Source organism: Natator depressus, chromosome 17, assembly GCF_965152275.1.
Source record: "Natator depressus isolate rNatDep1 chromosome 17, rNatDep2.hap1, whole genome shotgun sequence".
Lineage (NCBI taxonomy): Eukaryota > Metazoa > Chordata > Testudines > Cheloniidae > Natator > Natator depressus.
Window position 1 is genome coordinate 8,437,888 of NC_134250.1, and position 13,816 is coordinate 8,451,703.

Sequence of the window (13,816 nt, forward strand, 5' to 3'; positions counted from 1 at the left end):
AAAATTTCTATTCAGTTTATATTTAGACTAGTTAGGAATTTTATTCTAAATAATGTCCTTGGGTTATCTAAGCCAATATCTTGTTTCCAAAGTAGTCAGCACTCCCGATGCCTCAGAGGAAGGTGCAAGAGCCATGCAGGAGGCAGATAGGGGATAATCTGCCTCGTGATTGTGAGAGAGTAACTAAGCCTGAAGCATGAGGTTTTTTTAATCCCTTGCAAACTCTTTCGGTGAAATCCAGGCTCCACTGAAGTCAATGTTAAAACTCCCATTGACTTCAGTGGGGCCAAGATTTCACTTTATTTGCATTAAATACTGTCCTAACTGTGGATAGTCTTCTCTGTATAAACATCCAATCCTTCTTTGAATCTTGCTAAATTTTGGTCCTTGGTGCCATCCTCTTGTTCACCTTGACAGTTTATGCCTATTAATGCAACCTGAAAGTGGTGTCACCTGAGTTCTTTCAGGGTCTGTCCCCCGGTTCATCACCACCTATGACAGATAGATGTCTTATTTTTTAGAATGAATAATACATGGATGATAGTGGCAGAGGGAACATGTTAAAGGGTGGGATTTCATAAGCACTCAGCAGTGAACTAATGGCTTCTGGCGACTAATGTCTTCAATGGAATTCTCAGAATGGCTTCTCCCAGAAATCAGATCTAATCAGTGACCTGAAAAATCATCCTCTGCATGCAAGAAGGGCTAATGTGTTACTAGGCTCACCTGTGATTTTAGAAGCTCTGTTAAGTGAAAGTAAAATAAATATTTATGGCAGGGGCTATCATGGGAATCAGCTAAACCAGTATGCCTTGGGACCTGGTCCTGTTTTTCTTGTGCATTCAGAACTCCCACAGACTTCAGTGGCAGTTCTGGGTAAGCAGATAATTTAGGATTTGGCCTTTCTGTAGAACAATACCTGCTACTACGAGTAATCAGCATTTTTTTTTTTTAATAGTGTGTGGATCATCCTGCATAGGTGCAAATAAGTAAACCAATCTTATACTCTAAACACATACTAAAGTCATCTTGAAGTAATTGTGGGGCAAAGATCAATGAGTTAAATCCTGCTCACTTTGAGTCACATAAGTAAAGTGAACAGCATTACCCATTGATTTCTGTTTAAAAATGTGTAATTTTTGACTCATTTACTTGTACCAGTATTCTCTTCAATCAAGGGATAGTTAAGATAGAACAGGAACAATACTCTCAGTGTAGTGTTATTAATAACAAAACAAAATCTTCATCAGTGGTTTGTTACCTTACTGTAGAAATACATTATCTGTATATAATGTTTAATATGTGCTCAGTAATAGATAAAATATTGCTCAAGAATATTATGTCTGTGCCAAAGAGCTTAAAATCCATTGGCACCACTGGCACAAGACAGCAACCCAGCAAAATAACAGCTAGCAACAGCACTTTCTATTCTTGGGATTTTTGTCTGTGATGATCTATCTTTAAGCATACCATGCTTTTCTAGAGCATTTTCCATCACACGATCTCAAAACTCCTTTCTTGTTAATTAAGCACTGTAGCCTCACACAAACATGGGCTGGTAATACCCCTTTTTACAGATGGGGAAATGGAGGCATAGAGAAGCAAGTTGACTTGCCCAAGTTCACACTGCTAAAGCTGAAAAAGAATTTGAAATAAGTAACAGTCTCAAAAGCATGAAAACCCGCTAATGGAAAATAATGTGATTTGCTTTGTGTGCAAATTTTGACTTTGCGATTTAGGGGATGTTATTCCTCAAAAAATATGCTCTCTCTCTCTGCATTTCAGTTGTCAGTGCAGCATTTAGACTCTGTAAGGCCAGATGATGATGGATGGTGAAGTACAACATTTCAGGCGTGGAGCAATTCTAGGAAGGGTGGCAGTTTGCTGAAAACTTGAACTGACTTCTGCATTTTTGTCAACTAGTGTGTTTGCAAAGAGAGTGTGATCATTAAAGAACAGCTGAACACATCCTTAAATACTTCAGTGCCTGGAACACTCCAGTTCTAATCTTGGCTCTGGACACTTGGGGCAAGTTACTTCATCTGCCTGCACCTGTCTCCCTATCTGTAAAATGGGATTAATAATATTAGTCTTTAGGGCTGGTTAAAATTGGGAATGCTGCTCTGCAATAAATAAATATATATTTTTTAATAAACTGATTTTTGAGTGATGTAGCATTTTTAATATTCTCACAATTTGCTTTTTCAGTGAAATTATTGGGAAAAACGGAGAAGGAAACCTCAATCCAAAATGTTAATTTTTATTTGTTTAAATTCCACTGAGTTTGAATCGAAATGATTTTTTTTCATTTTGGATCATTTTATCAAAAAATCTGAAATGTTTGAATATTATAAAGTGCATATCAATCAAAAAGCCACATTTCATTAAAAAAAAATAACTGAAACTGTTTGATCAGCCCTATTACCTTACTCACATGAAGTTCTATGAAGGCTGGTTAAAGGGGCTGATTTCCCTCTCCATTTAGCCAATGTAACGTCATGGGACTGGAGTGATATCCCCCCAGTTTACACTGCTGTACGTGAGAGGAGACTCAGAATGCTTCTGAAGTGCTTGCATTGTGTAGCAGTGTCTCTCTCAGGATATTAGAGAGACAAGGTGGATGAGGTAATCTTTTATTGGATCAACTTCTGTTAGTGAGAGACAAGATTTCATAGATTCTAAGGCCAGAAGGGACCATTGTAATCATCTTGTCTGACCTATATAGTAAAGGCCATAGAACTTCCCCACGACAATTCCTAGACCAGATCTTTTAGAAAAACATCCAAGCTTAATTTAAAAATTGTCAGTGACGGAGAATCCACCAGAACCCCTGGTAAATTGTTCCAATTGTTTTGGGCATACACCGATCTGAAGAAGAGCTCTGTGTATGCTCGAAAGCTTATTTCTTTCATCAAAAGAAATTGGTCCAATCAAAGATATTCCCTTGCCCGCTTTGTCTCCCTAAAGTTCTTGAAAGATAGAAGGTGGGGAACACGGTGTTAGACAGTAAAACATTAAGGCCTCAGTCTGAAAACACACACAGACAACATTACTCATGTGAGTAGTACCATTAAACTCAGTGAGATTATTCATGTAGGTAAAGATACTTTGGTGCTTAAGTGTTTGCAACACTGGGGCCTTGGATTGTAACCATTCTGGTATGAAAATAAGAACAGAGACTGGGTCTTCTTTTATGTTTAGCACAATGAGGGTCTGATCCTAATTGGGGCTTCTAGGCACTATTGAAATGATGACTAATGAATTGAAGCAATAACAGCCCAGGAAACAATGAAGAGAATCAATATTTTAATGCTAATTTGCTTGGGGTGTCATGGTCTGAAGTCATAAAATATGTTGGTGCTACCAGAGGAAATAAGGATATAGACATGAGAGATATTTTATACTTGATCAGTCTGACAAAAAAATAGCTTTCAGAATGTTTCCTCTTCCTGGATTAAAGGATATTTTTCTCCCTCTGCAGTACAAATCAAATAATGTTTGGCCAATACTGAACATATAAAAAGGAGCTCTTTAAATAGAGTGAATTTTCTTTTACAATAAATATTTTTATAAGTATGGCAAAGAAGAGACATTCATATTTGTACTTCTGTTAACAGGGTTTTAGTCTAAAAAAATAAAAACTTTAGCCATTAGAATCAAGGCAGAGTGACGGAGTTGCCCATTGATTTCAATGGGAGTTAGATATTTAAATACCTTTGAGATCCGGGTCCTAGTGATTGGAACCTACTAAACTCTCAGTTCTCTGGGAAAAGGACTTTATGAAATGCACATCAGCGCACATTAGTGGTGCTAATGATAATAACAGAACAGGTGATTGGGAGTCAGGACTCCTGAGTTCTGTTTCCAAATTCGCTACTGATTTGCTCTGTGATTTTAGGGACAAGTCACTGAGAGACAGATATTCAGAAGAGCTCAAAGCCTCATTTTCAAGTGTTCAGCACCCACAATTGGAACTAGATTTTAAAAAGAAGTGCTCCCATATCAGTTCCTAAAAATGGCCAGATTTTAAAAAATTCTCAGCACCCAATAGGCAGAACTGTTGAAAATATGGCCACTTATTTTGATGTCTAAATGGCAGCTGAGCTCTCTTGAAAAATCTGACCTCAGTTTTGGGTACTGAACCCTTCTGAAAACTCTGACACTCAAAAATGGACCTACTACCCAGTGCCTAGAAATACTGTAAGAATTAATTAGTATTTGTGGAGGTCTTTGAGGTCTATCTAGGTGCTTAGATGGCCTACATCACCATGGTATCTCGTGCACATAACAATTATGAAAATAAACATCTCCCTCACTTCCCTGTCTGTAGAAGTAAAAATTGAATAGTTAGTAAAGGGATGAGTTTGTTAAGGGACCTGCATTTGTAGAGAGGGGAGAGTGGAGGGGGTTTGCTTAGCACTTTCTGAAAATCAGGCCCCTGTAAGGTCTTAAGTTTGACACTTAAGATCACTAATCTCTTTGTCAATGTAGGACTCTTTTTTTAACCCTAATATTAGCCATTTCAGATTGTAAAAAATGTTTAACCAGTTTATTAAAATATTTTTGGGGAAATATGTGGTCAGTGTAATCTTCAGAGGACATCTTGTTTTGTAAGGAATATGTGATTTTTTTCAGAGAGAAAATAATACCCCAGTTACAGCCATTTTAGAGTCATGCCTGAATCCTTGACAGCTGTTAAATAAAATCATACACATTCCATGTGAGAGCTCCCTTTTCAAGCCATTGTCCTATTAGTTTGATCTGTTTAGATTAAAATGCACTCACAGAATTCCTTAGAGTTTTATATTTCTCACTCCCATCATTGTAAGTGCTCAGTGTCATTAACAGCTAATCCTAGTGCAACAGGGACACTGATACACACAGCAACAGTATAATATTACCAGCATAAAGTTCCATCAGGCAGTTCCAGGGCAGCAAACAAGAGGTCAGCCAATGGCTTACTGCAAATGCATTAAAATGTCAAAGATAGTGCTCAAGCTGGTCTGCATTTAACTTTATGAAGTCAAATATTTATGGCAACATGTTCTTGAAAATTGTAAAAGTTATAGAAAACACTCTCACTAACGATCCTGTTATTGATGCCTATTCCCAAGTACTCACAGTCAGAGCATTATGTATTTTTATCCAGGCTACAGTTTGCTTAGCTGCTAAACAAAGGTGAAAAATTGCACTTGGGTGAAAGTGACCTCTGTGCAAAGGGCCATGATATAAGATCTTTGTGTCCTTACATTCCCAAGGTAGGACTAATCAGTGCATAGATTCTGTGTTGGTCTGTCTGCACAAGGATGAATTTCACCCACCAGACCAATGCACTGCTTAAGATCCTATCAAACCCACTTCCAGAAGGGGGGTTAATCCAGAGAAATCACCCCAAAACGGCCTTTCATTTGATGGTGGAATTCTGACAAGATGCTCTTGGGAGCCCCCCTTGAGGTCCCCTTCAGCACTGGTATGGAACTATTATTATTATTAATCTTCAGGTTAATTACAGTAGTGCCTAAGGGTCAACCAAGGATCAGGCCCTGTGCTGGGCACTGTACAAACACAGAATAGTAGGCTTTCTGTTGTAAACAGGTGCTCAGACACTTTGGTGATGGGAACCATATAAGAATCTTGGTAGAGAGCTAATTTGGTAGCTCAGTATCTGGTTCAGTGCCACCTGCCCAGATGCAGGACCAAATCCAAATTATTCAGGGCCAGTTTCCAGCTCCCATTCATGACAATGTGAGTTTGCCACTAAATAGAAATAAGAAGTATGTCATTGTTTCTGTCACTTATTCTTTCCACATACGTATAACGCACAATGGGTCTTAACAAGAATATCTATCACAAAACCATTCCTGCCTCCATCTTTGCAACTTATTTGTAAAGTTACCAGTCGACATGTCCAGCCTTGATTGATACACAGGGTCATGTACAATCTTTGGCTGTCCCATGCTGTGCAACAGGATCAAGGATGCTATAACGATAAGACACACGCTTTTGAAACGTACCCTTCCAAGTTGAGTTCTTTTAATATAGACCAGGATATTATCTTATAAAGTTAATCATACTAAAAACATAGTAAAATTCTGCAATTATATCCTGCAACCATTGTCCCTTATGCTATAAGCATGGGTTAAGCAGGGGCAAAGAAGTGTCATAGTTGGATGGGAGACCTTTAAGGAACTACTAGGTGCTGCAGGAAGTAGTGTTGATGACTCCGTAGCTGGGGCACTCTGCCCCTTGAATCAGTGCTAAGCAAATGTTCCAGCACAGGTCATTGAGGAGCTTTATATCTAGATGTGAAACTAAGGTCTTAACCACTTGTCATTAAGGATGTCATTCTGTCCTTTGGTAAAGAGGACAAGTTGTGTATATTCTACTTTAAGCTTCTTCTGTAATTTGTTAGAAAAGATCACTTCCTGTCCTAAACTGTTATGTGATGTTGATGGGAGCTGTCAAAAACACTGCCAAGTTACACACCAGAGATGGCACCTTTTTATCTGTGGTTGAAGTGATCCCCTATTATAGACTGCATCTCACGTTAAGCCCTTAGGGGGAGGGGGAGGAACTGTCCTCTTCTTTATTCTATATCCACACCATGATACTGGTGCTCAGTAAAGCTAGTTGTTTGTAAAGGGGATGCCCATAAATTAGGTAACACTTCTTTGGCGATTTTCAAGACCTACCCACCCCTCTTTAATACTGAAACAAACATGCAAAATTAAGGACCCTCCCCCCACCCCCCAATACCTTATGTAATTTACGGACAATCCCAAAGTGTGTTGGGAGCCTTCAGGACAAAAAGTGCTATGCCAACATAAACTCATTCCCAGAATGTTGTTGAGACAAATTCTATTCAGGGCCTTAGTCCCTACCTATTGCTATGGTAACCGACAACCTAGAATTTACCTGACCCTTCTAGAGAAGCTTCTGTAGTGGATTCCATAGTCTCTTCAGCATTAGCACCACAGCACATGGTGGAGCATAACTCCGAGCAGCAACCGGGCATTCTAAACGTTGGGCTGCGGGGCGCCACCATAATATAAATATTTACACCTTTGCTTCTTAAAAGGTATGTTCCACATTCAGGATAGGCCAAATGTAAATGCTCTTCTCGCCCTAGTCAGTAGATACATTGTGCACATTATTCTAAATTCTCTGGCCCTTTCTAGTCCCTTTAGCTTCTGTTTCCTGCCACTGCACGTAAAGGTCACTATCCAGAAAGGCAACATGAGGCCCAGTCCTCTTCTGGTGGAATTCCATGGCGGTGGTTCTCAACTGTTCCCACATTGGGATCCTCCCCCACTCCCTTTTCTGTAGGGCGCCTCACCACTTTGGTGGGCGCCTCACACTTTGCAGTGCAGAAGGCTGTGCAGTCCAGAATCTCTGAAGGCTCGCTGAGAACCCTCGTCAATTTCAGGGGCCTGCTTCTGGGGATGCATTTGGCTCATTGTGTTTTCCCTAAGTAACTATAGTACAATGACAGGTTTCAGAGTAACAGCCGTGTTAGTCTGTATTCGTAAAAAGAAAAAAGAAAAGGAGTACTTGTGGCACCTTAGAGACTAACCAGTTTATTTGAGCATGAGCTTTCGTGAGCTACAGCTCACTTCATCGGATGCATAGCATATCGTGGAAACTGCAGAAGACATTATATACACACAGAGACCATGAAACAAAACTTCCTCCCACCCCACTGTCCTGCTGCTAACAGCTTATCTAAAGTGATCATCAAGGAAGGCCATTTCCAGCACAAATCCAGGTTTTCTCACCCTTCCCCCCCCCCCCCACAGACACACATACAAACTCACTCTCCTGCTGGTAATAGCCCATCCCTCTTTGAAACCTCTCTTTATAATGCGCATGATAATCAAGGTGGGTCATTTCCAGCACTAATCCAGGTTTTCTCACCCCCCCCCACACACACCCCTCCAAAAACCACACACACAAACTCACTCTCCTGCTGGCAATAGCTCATCTTACAATGTGCACAGCAATAATCCAAGTTTAACCAGAACGTCTTGGGGGGGGGGGGGGTTTGTAGGAAAAAAACAAGGGGAGATAGGCTACCTTGCATAATGACTTAGCCACTCCCAGTCTCTATTCAAGCCCAAATTAATAGTATCCAATTTGCAAATGAATTCCAATTCAGCAGTTTCTCGCTGGAGTCTGGATTTGAAGTTTTTTTGCTTTAAGATAGCGACCCTCATGTCTGTGATTGCGTGACCAGAGAGATTGAAGTGTTCTCCGACTGGTTTATGAATGTTATAATTCTTAACATCTGATTTGTGTCCATTTATTCTTTTACGTAGAGACTGTCCAGTTTGACCAATGTACATGGCAGAGGGGCATTGCTGGCACATGATGGCATATATCACATTGGTGGATGTGCAGGTGAACGAGCCTCTGATAGTGTGGCTGATGTTGTTAGGCCCTGTGATGGTGTTCCCTGAATAGATATGTGGGCACAGTTGGCAACGGGCTTTGTTGCAAGGATAGGTTCCTGGGTTAGTGGTTCCGTTGTGTGGTATGTGGTTGTTGGTGAGTATTCGCTTCAGGTTGGGGGGCTGTCTGTAGGCAAGGACTGGCCTTTCTCCCAAGATTTGTGAGAGTGTTGGGTCATCCTTCAGGATAGGTTGTAGATCCTTAATAATGCGTTGGAGGGGTTTTAGTTGGGGGCTGAAGGTGACGGCTAGTGGCGTTCTGTTATTTTCTTTGTTAGGCCTGTCCTGTAGTAGGTGACTTCTGGGAACTCTTCTGGCTCTATCAATCTGTTTCTTCACTTCCGCAGGTGGGTATTGTAGTTGTAAGAATGCTTGATAGAGATCTTGTAGGTGTTTGTCTCTGTCTGAGGGGTTGGAGCAAATGCGGTTGTATCGCAGAGCTTGGCTGTAGACGATGGATCGTGTGGTGTGGTCAGGGTGAAAGCTGGAGGCATGTAGGTAGGAATAGCGGTCAGTAGGTTTCCGGTATAGGGTGGTGTTGATGTGACCATCGTTTATTAGCACTGTAGTGTCCAGAAAGTGGATCTCATGTGTGGACTGGACCAGGCTGAGGTTGATGGTGGGATGGAAATTGTTGAAATCATGGTGGAATTCCTCAAGGGCTTCTTTTCCATGGGTCCAGATGATGAAGATGTCATCAATATAGCGCAAGTAAAGTAGGGGCGTTAGGGGACGAGAGCTGAGGAAGCGTTGTTCTAAATCAGCGATAAAAATGTTGGCATACTGTGGGGCCATGCGGGTACCCATAGCAGTGCCGCTGATCTGAAGGTATACATTGTCCCCAAATGTGAAATAGTTATGGGTGAGGACAAAGTCACAAAGTTCAGCCACCAGGTTAGCCGTGACATTATCGGGGATAGTGTTCTTGATGGCTTGTAGTCCATCTTTGGAAGTGAAGAAACAGATTGATAGAGCCAGAAGAGTTCCCAGAAGTCACCTACTACAGGACAGGCCTAACAAAGAAAATAACAGAACGCCACTAGCCGTCACCTTCAGCCCCCAACTAAAACCCCTCCAACGCATTATTAAGGATCTACAACCTATCCTGAAGGATGACCCAACACTCTCACAAATCTTGGGAGAAAGGCCAGTCCTTGCCTACAGACAGCCCCCCAACCTGAAGCGAATACTCACCAACAACCACATACCACACAACGGAACCACTAACCCAGGAACCTATCCTTGCAACAAAGCCCGTTGCCAACTGTGCCCACATATCTATTCAGGGAACACCATCACAGGGCCTAACAACATCAGCCACACTATCAGAGGCTCGTTCACCTGCACATCCACCAATGTGATATATGCCATCATGTGCCAGCAATGCCCCTCTGCCATGTACATTGGTCAAACTGGACAGTCTCTACGTAAAAGAATAAATGGACACAAATCAGATGTTAAGAATTATAACATTCATAAACCAGTCGGAGAACACTTCAATCTCTCTGGTCACGCAATCACAGACATGAGGGTCGCTATCTTAAAGCAAAAAAACTTCAAATCCAGACTCCAGCGAGAAACTGCTGAATTGGAATTCATTTGCAAATTGGATACTATTAATTTGGGCTTGAATAGAGACTGGGAGTGGCTAAGTCATTATGCAAGGTAGCCTATCTCCCCTTGTTTTTTTCCTACAAACCCCCCCCCCCCCCAAGACGTTCTGGTTAAACTTGGATTATTGCTGTGCACATTGTAAGATGAGCTATTGCCAGCAGGAGAGTGAGTTTGTGTGTGTGGTTTTTGGAGGGGTGTGTGTGTGGGGGGGGGTGAGAAAACCTGGATTAGTGCTGGAAATGACCCACCTTGATTATCATGCGCATTATAAAGAGAGGTTTCAAAGAGGGATGGGCTATTACCAGCAGGAGAGTGAGTTTGTATGTGTGTCTGTGGGGGGGGGGGGGAAGGGTGAGAAAACCTGGATTTGTGCTGGAAATGGCCTTCCTTGATGATCACTTTAGATAAGCTGTTAGCAGCAGGACAGTGGGGTGGGAGGAAGTTTTGTTTCATGGTCTCTGTGTGTATATAATGTCTTCTGCAGTTTCCACGATATGCTATGCATCCGATGAAGTGAGCTGTAGCTCACGAAAGCTCATGCTCAAATAAACTGGTTAGTCTCTAAGGTGCCACAAGTACTCCTTTTCTTTTTTCTTTTTACAGTACAATGCTGTCTCATGCCACACAAATACTTGCTCTCAGGTACAGAGGTGAGACAACAGCTGCTGCTTACCAATGGGTCCTGGGAGCCAGGCACACCTGAATTTTAATCAAGACACTGACTCCACTCTGTGACCTCGGGCAAGTTGCTTAACCTCTGGGCTCCTTCATTTCCCCCTTCTGTGCCGGGGGGAATGTCAATTCCCTGCCCCCCCGGGGTTCGCTCATGGCTAGAGACCGGGCCCTGGGCGGTGCATTGGTACCACAAAGAGGAGCCTGGCTGAGGAAATCACAGGGCTCTTGCCCATGGATGCTGCGCCTGTCTCTCCCCGCGCCTCCTGCTAGCTCCGTCCCACCGGCGGGCCGGGCACGAGGAGCTCGTTTGCACTTCAGGCAGCCGGCCGCTAGGAAGCCGCCGGGCTCGCCTCTCCCTCCCAAGCTGGAGCGTGAGCGGAGCCCCTGCCATTTCCGAGGCGCCCCCCCCACCCGGTCCATTCCCCCCGCTCCCAGCCTGCGAGCTGCGCTGGCGGCGGCGTGCGGAGAGCTCGGAGCCGAACTCCTGGGGAGCTTGCGAGCGCGCGCGCGCCTGTCTCCCCGCCGCCACCCGCCTCAACGGCTCCCGGGGCAGCGCCCGCCCCCTCAGCCCCTCTCCAGCCGCGGGCGGCGCGGAGCCCGCCTCTGCCCCAGCGCCCTCGCCAGCAGCCGCCGCCGCAGCCGGGTAAGGAAGCGGCAGGAATTGGGGGGGAGGACTTGGGAGCTGCCTTTGTGCGGCCGGGGCAGCCCCCCGCTCCCGCTGCCCCGGCCGGAGCCGGAGCCTGCGCGGCCGCCCGGGCCGGGGCAGTGCCAAGGCAACGCTCCCGCGGCGCGGCGGGGGCTGCGAGCGGGCGGAGCCGGGCAGAGGCCCTCACCGGGTTGGGCTCGCCCGGCCGGCCGGGTTTTCCTGAGGGGGGTTTTCCAGGTTATCCCCGCCTGGCCCGGGGAGAAGGGGCGTTTGCAATGAGGTGAGGGCAAGGGGCATGGCTGGGATGGGGGAGGGGACTTCTCTCCATGCTAGGGCGCTGTGGCACCTTTCCCGTCCCACGGATCGTGGGCTCCGTCTCTAGCCACGTCCGCCCCCCCCGCTTAGCTGGAGCCATGTGTGAGCGTTTCCCCCGCCTGCCCCTGGGATCCCTCTGGGGTGGGGGGTGTTTTGTGGGACAGGCAGCGACCAGCGCTTGGGGGAGGGTGAGTGAACCCCAGGAATCTTGGTCATTCTGTTTCCAAGCAGGAGAATTTCCCCCCCCCTCCACCCCCAAATCTCCACACGCCTCTGGAGCCTTACTAAGGTTAGCCCGGCTTTCTTTACAGGTTGTTGTTCAGCTGTGGTTCTCTGTTCCCATGGCCCTCTTCCTTTGTGTTGTTTCAAAATATTATTATTATTATTATTATTTATTATTTTTGCAAAGATACAAAAAAAGTTGAATGACTGGAAATCCAAGTCCAAAAACCTGTAGCAGGATTTGGTGTTTTGGCTACATTGGCTGTATAGTTTTATAACCCTGGGCTGTTTGTTTTAATTGATGACAGAAGAGGAATGAGGCATGTTTATGCAGGGGAAGAAGTTGTCCTGTTGTTCATTGTTGATATGTCTTAAAGGCTTAAGTCCATTAAAATCAACTGATCAAGAAATCTTGTCCATTTTCTATCACCTGGGACCAATACTTTGCTAATGGGATTTCTGGACGGTTGCCCTTTAGTAAATACAGGAGTTCAAACATGCACCCAATGGCAAAGTGACTTATTCTAGTTTGTTTGTTTGTTTTTAGAGCTGTACTTTTATGGCCCAAATAGTTTCTAATTATCTGAATCACTCTAAGCCAATCAGAAGGCTGCATTTTTGTATTGCTATCGTAGTGTTGTTGCGCATTTGTCTGTCAGACAAAGTGACACACCATTAGCCATATGTTAGGTAGAATATCAATAAAGTAATTGCTGTAGGAGAAATGTATGCCACTCTAAAAATATATGCTCAAGTTGCTGTCAAATGCTTTTGATTAGTTACTTCGTCTTTGCCATGGTGTTTATTGAGTGATATGAAACCATTATTCTGCAATGTAATTGTATTCCATAGACCTATCTCAATGAAATTGTTCTCATCCAGTCAGGTCACCAGATGGTTGACCTATATATCTGGATTCAAAACCAAAATTTCAGCAACTAAAATGTGAGGTATTTGGGGAAAAAAATTACAGTGGAAGTCTTGTAGTAGATATATGAAGATAGTTTTTCATAGAATGACTTAGCTCTTAGCTCCAGTTCACTCAAGCTAAATTTGCATTTTGTACATTGCAATGTACTGAAACTGTTTGGGACTTTGATAGAAGTTAAAGATGGAAAAGAATTATGGTATTATGTTAATTTGTCTACCCGTCACTGCTTGCATGGGATTGTTTTCCTATGGTATCTTACCTAGCAGCTTCTAGATTTGTTTTCAGACCCCCTCCCCCATTTGAGTATTTACACTGAGGACAGGGGACTATTCACATGACTAAGGCAAGCAGGATAGGGTCCTAGATCTTAGGCTTGTGGGTGTAATTTTTAATATGCGCCTATGGGAAAGGTTTCTTTTTGACAGGCTGAGCCACAGGAGTCTATTCTCTCAGGTCATCAAAATTTACCTTTCTTTATAGATATAAAAAGTGCTGATAGTGTACCTAGGACCATACAAAACACAATGTAGAGGTAGTTCCTACATGGAAGGAGCTAACAGTTTAACAAGAGAATTAGAGTAGATAGGGTGAAATGAGCAGCTCAGAAGGGCTTAAGAATGGCTAGGATGTTTATATCTTGCAGTGGTCTACAGTAAGCTGTGGTGTTTGGGACTGGCACACTAATTATTCTTGGCACTCACTGCATTGCTGTTTGTTATTTCAAGCAGTTAGTGCCCCCTATGTATTTGCATTAATTTATTTTTGCATACTATAAAACAAAAGAAAAAATCAACACCGTGGCAGTGGTGAAAGTAAATGCTTCTGTGATAGTAAGCAGACTCTGGGCGTGGTCTGTATCTTCCTCTGTATTTGGACAGAGCGTGGCACAATGGGGCACTGATCTTGATTAGGGCCTTCTGGTAACTCTAATATAATTAATAATTTTATGCATCTGGAGGTTGGCTG